Source organism: Bos javanicus, chromosome 9 (assembly GCF_032452875.1).
Source record: "Bos javanicus breed banteng chromosome 9, ARS-OSU_banteng_1.0, whole genome shotgun sequence".
In the NCBI taxonomy this organism is placed as follows: domain Eukaryota; kingdom Metazoa; phylum Chordata; class Mammalia; order Artiodactyla; family Bovidae; genus Bos; species Bos javanicus.
The window spans coordinates 64,100,603-64,115,309 of record NC_083876.1 but is presented as its reverse complement, the minus strand read 5'-3'; the positions used below and the strand labels follow the sequence as shown (position 1 = coordinate 64,115,309).

General features: G+C 39.1%; 1 long non-coding RNA gene across 1 annotated transcript; it reads right to left on the bottom strand.

Moving 5' to 3' along the window:
• Positions 1–898: 898 nt before the first annotated feature.
• On the bottom strand, positions 899–10,960 carry LOC133253995 (uncharacterized). Its single transcript, XR_009738524.1, has 2 exons — positions 10,394–10,960; positions 899–3,027 (listed from the first exon to the last, which is right to left on the bottom strand). It is a non-coding gene; the product is annotated as an uncharacterized LOC133253995 (long non-coding RNA).
• Positions 10,961–14,707: the final 3,747 nt, after the last annotated feature.

Here is a 14,707-nt window from a genome sequence, read left to right as displayed (position 1 = left end):
TAAAAACTATTAGTAGTTGCTAGAACTCCAAATTTTGTTCACCTCACTTTTACTGCACACATATCCCTTCCCTCCTCCAAGTAAAACCAAGGTGTATCTCAACTAGAAGAAAAGCACATCAGATGCCAAGTGCTATGATCTTTTTCAAGATTTCATTCCCCCTCCCATTGTGAATGCAATTGCTACCTTCTAACATGGTGGCTTGTTTGATTGGACACCTGTATAGAGTCCTTTCCCTCAGGTGAGCACCATGTCCCTGAGTTATAGACACCAAAAGTCCATTATCCAACCCCTGGATTTTTTTTTTAATATAGTTGCTTTACAATGTTGTATTTATGCTCTACAGCAAATTGAATCAGCTATAGATATACAGGCATGCATGCTTGGTCACTTCAGTCATGTCCGACTCTTTGCAATCCTATCGACTGTAGCCCTCCAGGCTCCTTCTGTCCATGGGAATTCTCTAGGCAAGAATACTGGAGTGGGTTGCCATGCCCTCCACCAGGGGATCTTCCTGACCTGGGGATTGAACCAGTGTCCCCTCCATCGCAGGCAGATTCTTTATCCACTGAGCCACCATGAAGCCCATAGGTATTCATATATGTTGGGGTCCTTTAGTGGACCGGGACCTGGTGGTCCGGAAGCGATGATAAGAAAGTGAAAGAGAGAAAGAGGCTGATACTCCCTGGTTTACGCAGAGAACCAATAAAGTCCTTGACACAGGACTTGCGTCTCTCAGAAGGCACCAGGCACCCTCTCAAGGGGGAAATGAAGGCACGGGGCACCTTCTCATGAGAGTCTTAGAAGCCCTGGCAGGAGAGTGAACAAGACAGGTTTCTGTGCTCCAGAGAATTAGCCGAGGAGAGAGAGAGAAAGAAAGAAAGAAAGACACAGGCTCTGATGGAGCAAAGGTGCTTTATTAGCAGAAATGCAGGCTTATATATCTTTAGTAAGATGATAACACAGGATGAAATTTTGTCAATAGCCACAATATGGATAGTCTAATACATACAAGGTCTCTGACGCTGGAAAGAGTCACTGTATATCTCATCCCATGACTTCAGTCCTGAGAACTGCATGTAGCTTTAGTCATTCTTGGAATAGGAACTGATAAGGAACAGAGAATCCTTGAGAAATAGAAAACAGGATGCAGGAATCCTCCTGTTAAATGTTCCCTGACAATTCCCCCTTACTTTTTATATTTGTAAAAAGGGTCTTGATTAATTGAGTTTGTCGTAAAGAGAATGTTTACTAAAGGAGATTCAAGCCTGGCTCACACAATGACCTCAGTTCCTGGGAGCAGCCTACTGTTCCGCTTAGAAAGAAACAAAGGACTTGTGAGAAACAGCACGTAGGAATCCTCCTGTTAAACACTCCCCAACAATTCCCCCTTATTTATTTATAATATATGTAAAAAGAGTTCTGACCATTAGAGTTTGTTTAGTTTAACAATCTTTGCATGAAGGCAATGGTAGATGACAAATATAATTGTTAAGACAATCACCAAAATTACAGTTTTAGACCCAATGCTGTGAGTAATGCTTTGAAACCATCTGTGTTGATCTGACTCAGATAATTGATCAGCTAGTTGTTCAGCTAAAGTTTTCAAATTAGTGGAAGAGGGAAGATTATTAGAAAATGTTTCAAATATTTCTTTTTGTAATAATTGTACATTCAGAGAGGCTTTATTATGTATGTTTAGGCACTATTATTGAAATGAACAGGAGTAACACAAAATTGAGTAGAATTCCAATCACATTTTAGCATTACCTGTTTTTGTACATCTGTTAATTGATCTCCAACCCATTTGATGGCTGTTTTTAGTTCCTGTATTTTCTCTTGAATATCCTCATCTATCTGAGCCTGAGGGGCCCACATAGTATGGGCATCTTTAGTCCAATTTTGAATAAAATTATGTGTTTGAATTGAGGTTTGTAAAGCAACACCAGTGACAGCAGCAGTGGTGCAGATAGCTATTAATCCCAAAATGCCAAAACTCAGCCATCCAATAAATCGTTTAGATCACCGGAGCAATTTAGTAAGTAACCGGGAAGCAAGTCCAGCCATGGGACCTTCTTCCCAGGGCCACTGGAGATTTATTGGTAACCACAGATTATGTCGAGATCGAAGAATCCAAAGGGAGTCATTTCTCAAGTAAATAGAGGAGTTAAGACAAGTATATAATTTACAATTTATGCAAGTTACAGAATGTAAAGTCTTATTGAATTGTAAATTTCCTATAGCTACAACAAAAGGAAGTGGAACACAGGCTTGTACAAAATATGATTGATCATAGCAAAAGAAATAATGGCCATGGCTATGACTGGTCCCTGTGAAACGTCCAGTCCAAGTCCCAAGTTCCTCAATGCTTGCAGCAAGTTTCCAGATGTCCCATTGTTCAGGCCCAATCTGTTTATCAAGGACGATTCGAGGACGAGGGGGGTCCATTCCACCGTCAAGCCATCCAAGAGGTCCTCTGTCATGGTAATGCTCCATTGTAGTCTTAGTAACCTTCTATGCCACTTGAGTAACATAATCACACACAGGCTGTTAATATCATCTGAGCAGTTAGATAACCACATACCATTGGGCCCCTAATAGTCAATTGTATGATTAGCATTAACATTAATTTTCCTGATTTGGCCTGACATTTGTCCCAATGAATAGGAATATATTTAAAGTTCTTATTAGCAAACCCTTTGCATAGTGTTCTTTGGTCTTTCCTTAATTCTTTCCCTAAAGTTTCAGTAGTATAAACATGGTTCATGGACAAAGAAAGAGCAGTAAATAATCCAAGCAGTGTCCGAAAGTCTTCTTTTGGAGGCAGGATGAAAGCCCAAGTTTGTTGATTCACACTAATATATAATTTTGTTGAGCCCATGCATAAGGGTAGGATTTCATAGCCTAGAGAAATCTTAGTTTTCCTACTTTCTCATGATGAAAGGGCCCCTCCAAGCTCCAAGGAGGGGGCATATGTGTTGAGTTATTAGTGGATATGATTGGTCCTATATCTGTCCATTCTATAACCTACAATAAAAAAGAGGGAGTTAGGTGCATAAACCCATTAAGTGTGATCAATCAAGTCAGCCTGCATGGGGGAAGCAAAAGCAAGCAAAGCAACCATAGTGAAGAAAAATATTTTCAGGATTCCAAGGCAGTCCCTGTTGAGAAATCACATTTTCAGCTTGATTAGTAAGGGTTTTTATCTGTCCCCAAGTAGGGAGATCATAAGGTCGGTGATGCCAAATGTGGCGTTTTTTGGAAATTTTTAAAGCTGCCATGGCTTGTATTGGAATTTCTTCTTCCTGGGGTTTTTGTTGTTTTGTCTCTAGTTTGAATGTTGGGGGCCCCCTTAGGTTGAATCTTCTGAAGAGGAAGTCATATGAGTTCGTTGGATCCATCTGGAGAAATAGAAGCATACCCCTTTCCCTGTGAGATTAGTTTTTTAGATTTCTATTGATTAGTTAATCCATCTTGATATCAAATGGTCAAAGGAAGGGAGGTGTCCTTTAATGTTTCATAATGTTTTTCTGCTTTAGTCAAAATATTTCCTTGTGGTAAGTTTAAAAAACTTAAAACAAATAAAGCTATATTAACAATAGTTATAGAAAGAAAGGAAAGTGATAATGATGAAAACATTCATAGGAAACAGTGAAGTGAAGTGAAGTCGCTCAGTCGTGTCCGACTCTTTGCGACCCCATGGACTGTAACCTACAACCCTCCTCCGTCCATGGGATTATCCAGGCAAGAGTACTGGAATGGGTTGCCATTTCCTTCTCCAGAGGATCTTCCCAACCCAGGGATCGAACCTGGGTCTCCCGCATTGTAGGCAGATGCTTTATCATCTAAGCCACCAGGGAAGTCCACTTAGGAAATATTTCAGTCCAAAATAAAAAAAAATCATCTAGAAATCTGTTTGGGACTGGTATTTGGCTGTGGTTTTGAATTAATGGATTGATTTTCTCTTCACTCAGTATATATTTTTCTGATATAAAGAGAAATGGAATCTGACTGTGTTTTAAGTGGTTTGTGTTATTTGGGGCAAAAGATTAGGAGCAAACACTCAAATATTTTTTCCTAAGTGAAATTATTGAAAAGTTGATGCAGAACAACTTGATAAATGAAATGTTGCTCATATCTAAATATATTTGACCTTGTTCTTGGAAAAGAAATGCAGCCTGGTAGCTGTTGAATCTCTCTGTTCAGTGTGTCAAGGGAGATGATTATATTTTCAAGACAGACCTGAAAAGAAGGTGAATATTTTGCACTTTTGATATTCTTAGGAACAAATAACTTATTTGGCAACTGGTGTCTTTTTTATGTTGTTTTTGTTTTGTATTGTGAAACAGGCATTGAAGTTGATGTTATTTTGTTTTAAGAATCTCACAGATTGGAAACAGAAATAAAGCTATATTAATAATAGTTATAGGCTTAAAGACTATACTGCATTAGAATGTAGTAAAGTCTGTTCTGGATAAGGAAGATAAAAGTGTTCCTGTGTATATCCTCTTATTTAATTTTTTATTTGCAGTTACAGTGTGTAATGTGTTTGTTTAATTATGTCTTGTGTTTGTGGATTATAAGGAATGTTTGTTATCTGTTTAATAGAGGATGAATGTAAAAATTGTTTCAATTTGCTTAGAAATATAGGCAGGGCCATTGTCTGTTTTCATAGAATTCAGTCAGTTAAGTTCAGTTCAGTTCAGTTCAGTCGCTCAGTCATGTCCGACTCTTTGTGACCCCATGAATCGCAGCACGCCAGGCCTCCCTGTCCATCACCAACTCCCAGAGTTCACTCAGACTCACGTCCATCTAGTCAGTGATGCCATCCAGCCATCTCATGCTCTGTCATCCCCTTCTCCTCCTGCCCGCAATCCCTCCCAGCATCAGAGTCTTTTCCAATGAGCCAACTCTTGCATGAGGTGGCCAAAGGACTGGAGTTTCAGCTTTAGAATCATTCCTTCCAAAGAAATCCCAGGGCTGATCTCTTTCAGAATGGACTGGTTGGATCTCCTTGCATTCCAAGTGACTCTCAAGAGTCTTTTCCTACACCACACTTCAAAAGCATCAATTCTTCGGCTCTCAGCTTTCTTCACAGTCCAACTCTCACATCCATAAATGACCACTGGAAAAACCATAGCCTTGACTAGATGGACCTTTGTTGGCAAAGTAATGTCTCTGCTTTTGAATATGCTATCTAGGTTGGTCATAACTTTCCTTTCAAGGAGTAAGCGTCTTTTAATTTCATGGCTGCAATCACCATCTGCAGTGATTTTGGAGCCCAGAAAAATAAAGTCTGACACTGTTTCCACTGTTTCCCCATCTATTTCCCATGAAGTGGTGGGACCAGATGCCATGATCTTCGTTTTCTGAATGTTGAGTTTTAAGCCAACTTTTTCACTCTCCTCTTTCACCTTCATCAAGAGGCTTTTTTGTTCCTCTTCACTTTCTGCCATAAGGGTGGTGTCATCTGCATATCTGAGGTTATTGATATTTCTCCCAGCAATCTTGATTCCAGCTTGTGTTTCTTCCAGTCCAGCATTACTAATGATGTACTCTGCATAGAAGTTAAATAAGCAGGGTGACAATATACAGCCATGACGTACTCCTTTTCCTATTTGGAAACAGTCTATTGTTCCATGTCCAGTTCTAACTGTTGCTTCCTGACCTGCATACAGATTTCTCAAGAGGCAGGTCAGGTGGTCTGGTATTCCCATCTCTTTCAGAATTTTCCAGTTTATTGTGATCCACACAGTCAAAGGCTTTGTCATAGTCAATAAAGCAGAAATAGATGTTTTTCTGGAACTCTCTTGCTTTTTCCATGATCCAGCGGATGTTGGCAATTTGATCTCTGGTTCCTCTGCCTTTTCTAACGCCAGCTTGAACATCAGGAAGTTCACGGTTCACATATTGCTGAAGCCTGGCTTGGAGAATTTTGAGCATTACTTTACTAACATGTGAGATGAGTGCAATTGTGCGGTAGTTTGAGCATTCTTTGGAATTGCCTTTCTTTGGGATTGGAATGAAAACTGACTTTTTCCAGTCCTGTGGCAACTGCTAAGTTTTCCAAATTTGCTGGCATATTGAGTGCAGCACTTTCACAGCATTATCTTTCAGCATTTGAAATAGCTCCACTGGAATTCCATCACCTCCACTAGCTTTGTTCGTACTGATGTTTTCTAAGGCCCACTTGACTTCCCATTCCAGGATGTCTGGCTCTAGGTCAGTGATCACACCATCATGATTATCTGGGTCGTGAAGATCTTTTTTGTACAGTTTTTCTGTGTATTCTTGCCACCTCTTCTTAATATCATCTGCTTCTGTTAGGTCCATACCATTTCTGTCCTTTATCGAGCCCATCTTTGCATGAAATGTTGCCTTGGTATCTCTTATTTTCTTAAAGAGATCTCTAGTCTTTCCCATTCTGTTGTTTTCCTCTATTTCTTTGCACTGATTGCTGAGGAAGCCTTTCTTATCTCTCCTTGCTATTCTTTGGAACTCTGCATTCAGATGCTTATATCTTTCCTTTTCTCCTTTGCTTTTTGCTTCTCTTCTTTTCACAGCTATTTGTAAGGCCTCCCCAGACAGCCATTTTGCTTTTTTGCATTTCTTTTCCATGGGGATAGTCTTGATCCCAGTCTCCTGTACAATGTCACGAACCTATAGAATTAGGTGTTCTCATTATTGCAAAATAAGTTGATAGGTAGGTTATAACATGTTGTGTAGTTTTACCTTGGAGAGGCATGGCCCATATAAAAGAAGAATTTGTATTAATCAAGACATGTAAGAAGGAAGAGGAAGAAAGTTCAGGGTAATGAGTTAAATCCATTTGTCATAAAATTTTCTTTCATTTGTCATAAACCCTTTTTGTATTTTTGTATTCATCATTTTATTTGCCATTTCTTATATCCTTTTATTAAAAGTATATATCTTACTTTTCTTTAGCAACTATGAAGTGTCTTATATGTTAGTATTTTATAGATTGGTGAATATATTTATTATATCATATTATATATTATAATATATATATTTATTAATAGTCTAAAATATCTTTAGTTTTTCTATAAGAAAAACTTTTTGTAAGAGGAAGTTAATGTTCAGTAATTAATGTTTTAAAATATTATTTATTTGGAAATGACCTAGCTGTTTAATAAACTTTTATAATTTAGTTTAGTATAACTCCAGAAACTTAAGCTACCCCGATCCTAAGAGATTATTTTAGATTATAATAATACATTATTCTATGAAAAATATCATTATTTTTAGTAGAGATTATCCAAAAGTTTTCATCTTATATATATATATATATAAAGTTACCCTTTTGTTGACAAATTTAGTTTACCTTAAACCTAGGCATAATAAAAGTATTACATAGTGTTGATGATTTAAGACATGTCTTAATTAGATTAGGAAACAATTATATTTAAATTATATTTATATTTAAATAAACATTATATTTAATATTGAATATTTTTCAGTTCATGTGAACCTAAATTTAAATAGAGCTCATTAACTTCATATTATCCAAAAAAAAAAAAAGACATACATTGAGACATAGATAGGCATAGTTTTCCGCTTGAAATACCTTTTCCGTTTAAAAAATTTTTTATTTTTATTCACCAACTTGTTTATGGCTGGAGTCCCATAAACTTTGGTTTATGTATCCTTTGGTTGTGTATCCAAAGGACATGGTAAGAGTTAACTTTAGGTTTTTTCCTTAGGCCTGTTTTGTTTCCCAGACAGAATTGGAGCTCCAAAAAATATTTTAAGAAGTTAACCTTTTCTTAACCACACATGTAAGAAGAATTGGTTTTGCAATTTCAAAAAAGATTTTACTTTAATCAGTTTTCTCTGGAGTCTAAAGAATATCATGGCCATTCAGTGTCAAAAATATCATTTCTCCTTTTTGTAGTTACAGTGTATTATTAATGATATATGCATGAGGGAATTGCTGTCACATTGGAGTTAAGCCTTGGCTACAAAATTTTTGACAAATATTAGGATTGTTAAGCATATTTTGAAGTAATATAGCTTATTGAAATCTTTTATGAGGCCCGATATGATTAGGATAAGGGAGAGAGAAAGTGAATCTCTCCTGGTCTAAAGGATGTAAAGGTATATTAAAAAGGCAATCTTGTAAATCAGTAATAATAATGTGCCAATTTTGAGGAATAGTAATAGGTGATGGGATCTCTAGTTGTAATGTATCCATAGGTTTCATAGATGCATTAACTCTTCTAAGGTCTGTTAAGAGATACCATTTGTCAGATTTCTTTTTTATAATAAAAATAGGAAAGTTCTAAGGAGAGAAAGATTCCTCAATATGTTTTAATTCTAATTGTGTGTCTATAAGTTCTTTAGTAGCCTGAAATTTATCTTTCATAAGGAGAAGGCAATGGCACCCCACTCCAGTACTTTTGCCTAGAAAATCCCATGGACGGAGGAGCCTGGTAGGCTGCAGTCCATGGGGTCACTAGAGTCGGACATGACTGAGTGACTTCACTTTCACTTTTCATTTTCATGCATTGGAGAAGGAAATGGCAACCCACTCCAGTGTTCTTGCTTGGAGAATCCCAGGGACTGGGAAGCCTGGTGGGCTGCCGTCTATGGGGTCGCACAGAGTCGGACACGACTGGAGTGACTTAGCAGTAGCAGCAAAGGGCCATTGCTCTGTCCAAATAGGCTCGTCATTCTTCCAAGTTATTTTAATAATTGTTTTGTTTGTTAAATGAGCAGTGGCCCTTAGGAAAAATGTGGGATGTATATCTGAGTTTGCCATTGCATAAGTAAGTCCCTTTCTATTAGATTAAGGGGTGCATCTATCACATAAGGTCTTAATGTTGCAGGCTGGTCTTTTGGTCTTTCATATGGGTAGATCTAAACATTTTGATAAATTTCTTGTACTTTGGTTTGAGAAATTCCTGCAATCTGGCAAGAGACTTTTTGTATAGGCCAGGATTTGGGCCATAAGTGTTTGGAAATAATAGTAATATTAGATCCAGTGTCGAGGAGACTAGGAAATCTTTTATGATTAATTTTGATATTTATATTTGGTCCGGCATATTCAGATACCGATGATGTCCATAAGGATTGTTTTTGATCTGTACTGCCAAACCCATTTGTCCGTACATTATTAGAGGAGTTAATAGAAATGTAAGGCAAGAGAAGTAATTGAGCAATTTTTGTCCCCTTTTTTGAATTGCCATAGAATCTGAGATGACATCATAATTTGAATCTCTCCTTTATAGTTTGAATCAATTATTCCAGGGTGAACAATAATTCCTTTAGAAGCCAAACTAGATCAGCCAATGAAAGACTGAAGGTTTGTTGGGGCAGGGGTCCAAAAAGTCCAGTAGGTACTCTAGAAGGGACTGCTTCAGGGTAAAGGAAAAAATCATTTAGGGCTGGTATATTGACGGCAGCACTGCCGGATGTTGAGGGTTTGAGGGAAAAGATAGAATTTGCCCCTGGTTTTTGTTGTAGGGGACCTGGGGGGTCCCCTGTTTGGAGTTTCTTGGAATAGGTTTTCCTTTAATATCAAATTTAGATTTATAACCTTTGGCCCAATGCATTCCTCTATGGCAGCGAGGGCGAACTCTTGGAGGTTTTTTATTAGCCTTCTTAGGGCAGTCCCCTTTTAAATGGTTTTTATCTCTACATGTAGAGCATCCTTCATTTCCCTTTTTAAAGTAGTAGCCATTGTTTCAGCTAGCATTTGCATCTTTTGAGTTTCTGATCCTAGATTGTGATAAGCCTTCAAATAATCAGTAATAGTCCCAGTCTCAAAAATTGCAGCGATAGCTCTTTGACATTCCTGATTTGCATTCTCATAAACAAGTAATTTCTCTAGCTGTTTCTTGGTTTCTTCTGCAATTACAGTATGGGAAATAGTAGTTTCTAATCTAGCAAAAATTTTAGCATAACTTTCATTAGGTTCCAACAAAGGAGAGACTTTTGGAGTTGCACCTGTTGGCAGAGGAGGAGCATTTGGAGCAGCCGGGGCAGGGCTCGCAAGAAAATTTTGAAATATTTTATGTTGTTATAATTGGGCCTTTTGTAAAATTTCATCATCTGATTCATATTCATGCAATAAGTGTTCTGTCTGTTGTCGAATATTAGGAGGGCTAGAATTTACCTTGAAATGGCCAGAAATCAATTGGAATATTTTTTCCTTGCTTGGTGGCTCATTCAACACTTTCTTTGACCTGGTGCCAAATTTCTAAATCAAAATTGCATTTATCAGGGAGCCAAGGATTACATTTAACCATTGTTTGAAAGCAAGCCTCTATTCATTGGCACGGAACCAAAAGTCCCTGAGCTTTAAACAAATGGTGAAGTAAAATAGAGAAATGATGGGGCTTCCTAGCAGCATAACCCGTGTCTTAGTACTTACCGACCTCAATAGGTCCCGAGTCCCTCCATCCGAAATGCCATACATACCAGTGTCCCTGTTCTGGGGCGCCACTTGTTAGGGTCCTTTAATGGACCAGGACTTGGCAGTCCAGAGGCAATGATAAGAAAGTGAAAGAGAGAAAGAGGCTGATACTCCCTGGTTTACGCAGAGAACCAATAAAGTCCTTGACACAGGACTTGTATCTCTCACGAAGGCACTGGGCACCCTCTTGAGTGGGGGGTTAAGGCACAGGGTGCCTTCTCAAGAGAGTCTTAGAAGCCCGGGCAGGAGAGTGAGCACGACGGGTTTATGTGCTCCAGAGAATTAGCCAAGGAGAGAGAGAGAGAGAAAGAAAGAAAGACACGGGGACCCAAGCTCTGATGGAGCAAAGGTGCTTTATTAGCAGAAATGCAGGTTTATTTGTCTTTAGTAAGATGATTACACAGGATGAAATTTTATCAATAGCCACAATATGGATAGTCTAATACATACAAGGTCTCTGACGCTGAAAAGAGTCACTGCATGTCTCATCCCATGACTTCAGTCCTGAGAACAGCATGCAGTTTTACTCATTCTTGGAATAGATACGGATAAGGAACAGAGAATCCTTGAGAAATAGAAAACAGCATGCAGGAATCCTCCTGTTAAATGTTCCCTGACATATATACAGATTCGTTTTTATATTTCCTTGTGATTTAGGTCACCACAGAGCACTGAGTAGAATTCCCTGTGCTATACAGTACTCTATATAGAGAGTTACATACGTGTGTGTATATATACTATATATACCTATATAGTAAAGTCATGCTCAAAATTCTCCAAGCCAGGCTTCAGCAATATGTGAACCGTGAACTTCCTGATGTTCAAGCTGGTTTTAGAAAAGGCAGAGGAACCAGAGATCAAATTGCCAACATCCGCTGGATCATGGAAAAAGCAAGAGAGTTCCAGAAAAACATCTATTTCTGCTTTATTGACTATGCTAAAGCCTTTGACTGTGTGGATCACAATCAACTATGGAAAATTCTGAAAGAGATGGGAATACCAGACCACCTGACCTGCCTCTTGAGAAATCCGTATACAGGTCAGGAAGCAACAGTTAGAACTGGACATGGAACAACAGACTGGTTCCAAACAGGAAAAGGAGTATGTCAAGGCTCTATATTGTCACCCTGTTTATTTAACTTATATACAGAGTACATCATGAGAAACCCTGGACTGGAAGAAACACAAACTGGAATCAAGATTGCTGGGAGAAATATCAATAACCTCAGATATGCAGATGACACCACCCTTATGGCAGAAAGTGAAGAGGAACAAAAAAGCCTCTTGATGAAGGTGAAAGAGGAGAGTGAAAAAGTTGGCTTAAAACTCAACATTCAGAAAACGAAGATCATGGCATCTGGTCCCATCGCTTCATGGGAAATAGATGGGGAAACAGTGGAAACAGTGTCAGACTTTATTTTTCTGGGCTCCAAAATCACTGCAGATGGTGATGCAGCCATGAAATTAAAAGACGCTTACTCCTTGGAAGGAAAGTTATGACCAACCTAGATAGCATATTCAAAAGCAGAGACATTACTTTGCCAACAAAGGTCTGTCTAGTCAAGGCTATGGTTTTTCCGGTGGTCATGTATGGATGTGAGAGTTGGACTGTGAAGAAGGGTGAGCACCGAAGAATTGATGCTTTTGAACTGTGGTGCTGGAGAAGACTCTTGAGAGTCCCTTGGACTGTAAGGAGATCCAACCAGTCCATTCTGAAGGAGATCAGCCCTGGGATTTCTTTGGAAGGAATGATGCTAAAGCTGAAACTCCAGTACTTTGGCCACCTCATGTGAAGAGTTGACTCATTGGAAAAGACTCTGATGCTGGGAGGGATTGGGGGCAGGAGCAGAAGGGGACGACAGAGGATGAGATGGCTGGATGGCATCACTGAGTCGATGGACGTGAGTCTGAATGAACTCCGGGAGTTGGTGATGGACAGGGAGGCCTGGCGTGCTGTGATTCACGGGGTCGCAAAGAGTTGGACACGACTGAGCGACTGAACTGATCTGATCTGATTTGATATAGTGTATATGTCAATCTACCCCCACAGCCCCTTTTGGTATCTGTAAGTTCGTTCTCTACATCTGTGTCTCTATTTCTGTTTTGAAAGTTCATCTATACCATTATTCTAGATTTCACATACAGTGATATTACACAATACTTGTTTTTCTCTTTCAGACTTACTTCACTCTGATGACAATCTCTAGATCCATCCACATGTCTGCAAATGGCACTGTTTTGTTCCTTTTTATGGCTGAGTAATATAAACAATCAACAAGGGATTATTCTCCAAAATATACAACCCCTGGATTTTTTGACTGAAAGCTCATTAATATTCACTCATTGTCCTTCACGAATAATCACCATGCAGATTACTTTTAAAACTAGCATCAATGGGTAGAAATAACAACAAAAATTTGGTCCAGTAAAGGAAGTGCGTGAGTGCCTGCTCAGCTGTGACCGACTCTTTGCGACCCCATGAACTGTAGCCCACCAGGCTCCTCTGTCCATGGGACTTTTCAGGCAATGGTACTGGAGTGGGTTGCCATTTCCTTTTCCAGGGGATCTTCCCAACCCAGGAATTGAACCCAAATCTCTTGTGTATCCTTCACTGGCAGATGGGTTCTTTACTGCTGTGCCACTTGGGAAGCCCCAATAAAGGAACAAAGTCTCAGAATTCAGAGCTGTTAAAAAAATCAAATAGTCGCATTCATACACAATCAAATTGAGGGATATTCTACAAAACTCCCGGTCATGGCTTTTCAAAAATGTCAATGTCAGGAAAGAAGAAAAAGTAATAAGCAGAGAATTTGTATTAAATGAAATTACATCAACTGGATTAACTACAGGCTAGATTAAAGGAAGTATAATGCAAAATATTTTGTCAAACTCTGATTTGACCAAAAAAACGCTACAGAAAACATTATTGGGAAAATTGGAGAAACAAGTATAGAAATATAGTTCACGTTAATAACAGAAATGTATCCATGTTACATTTCCTAGGGCAGAGTACATTGCTTCCCCAAAGTCATAGGAGGGAGGTGGGTTAAGGCAGAAAGAGAAAAACACATATTGTATATTAACACATATATGTGAAATCTAGAAAAATGGTACAGATGAACCTATTTGCAGGGCAGGAATAGAGATGCAGATGCACAGACATGGGGTGGGGGGGATGAATTGGGAGATTGGGCTGGATATATATACACTACCATGGGTAAAATAGACAGCTAGTGGGAACCTGCTGTATAGCACAGGGAACTCAGTGATGATCTAGCGAGCAGCAATGAGGTGGGGAGGGCTGAGAAGAACATACATGTATACACATAGCTGATCCACTTTGCTGTACAGCAGAAACTAACACAACGTCCCTCACCTCAGAAAAACTCAGCAGGTTGGCTCCAGTGCATCTTAAAATTTTCCCATCATAAAGGTGTTTAAACAAAGACTATCAATCACTGAAAGTAAAATTATCAATTCAGCTCACCTACCCAGGGAAAGCTTTGCTACACGCTACCCAGTTGTAGTGACCTCATTCTGTAAAGAATGTAAAGAAAGGAGTCTGCTTCATGGACAGGGACAAATATGTATCAAGGATTTATTATGTGCCAGGCACTAAGCCATGCACTTCCACACATCTCCTTTAATCTCTCAGTAGAGAATTAAAAGGAATGGAAAACATATCCTATTAGGCAATACATTAGTGTGCTGCAACCTAGAAAAGAAAATGGTTGCTCATTGCAAAAGGGAAGGACTTCGCAACGCCCAGAGGAGACAAGTCCCCTCACTCCCTGTGCACACACTCTACAATACTCATTCAGCTGTCAACCACGATTCAGCAGCCTCACAGTTTCACTCATGGGCTTCACTCTTGGGTTGTCTCAATGGACTTGTCATCTGAAAATGGTGTATCTTCCCTCTTTCCCCAGGCCTGTGGCTTGTCTCCAAACTACCTTACAAGCCTTAGACCACTGGCACTGAACTCTGAACCTGCCTCCCACCATCCATAGCACTGAGTAGATGTCCTGATCCCAGTAGCTGCTCCACCTACACTTACTGGAAGAAATTGCAGTTAGAGGAAGTGAAAGGAGCCGTCAGTGAAGAGGGATTCCTGGGGAAGCACCTCACACAGTTACCTCAGCTCTAATTGCCTAGTTGGAGAAATGGTATTAAATAAATTAAGCTATTCAAGTAGACTCCAGGAGGCACTGTAACATCTTTCCTCGCTGCAAAGCTAAAATAATTTTTCATAACTTCATTGAAAACATGTTC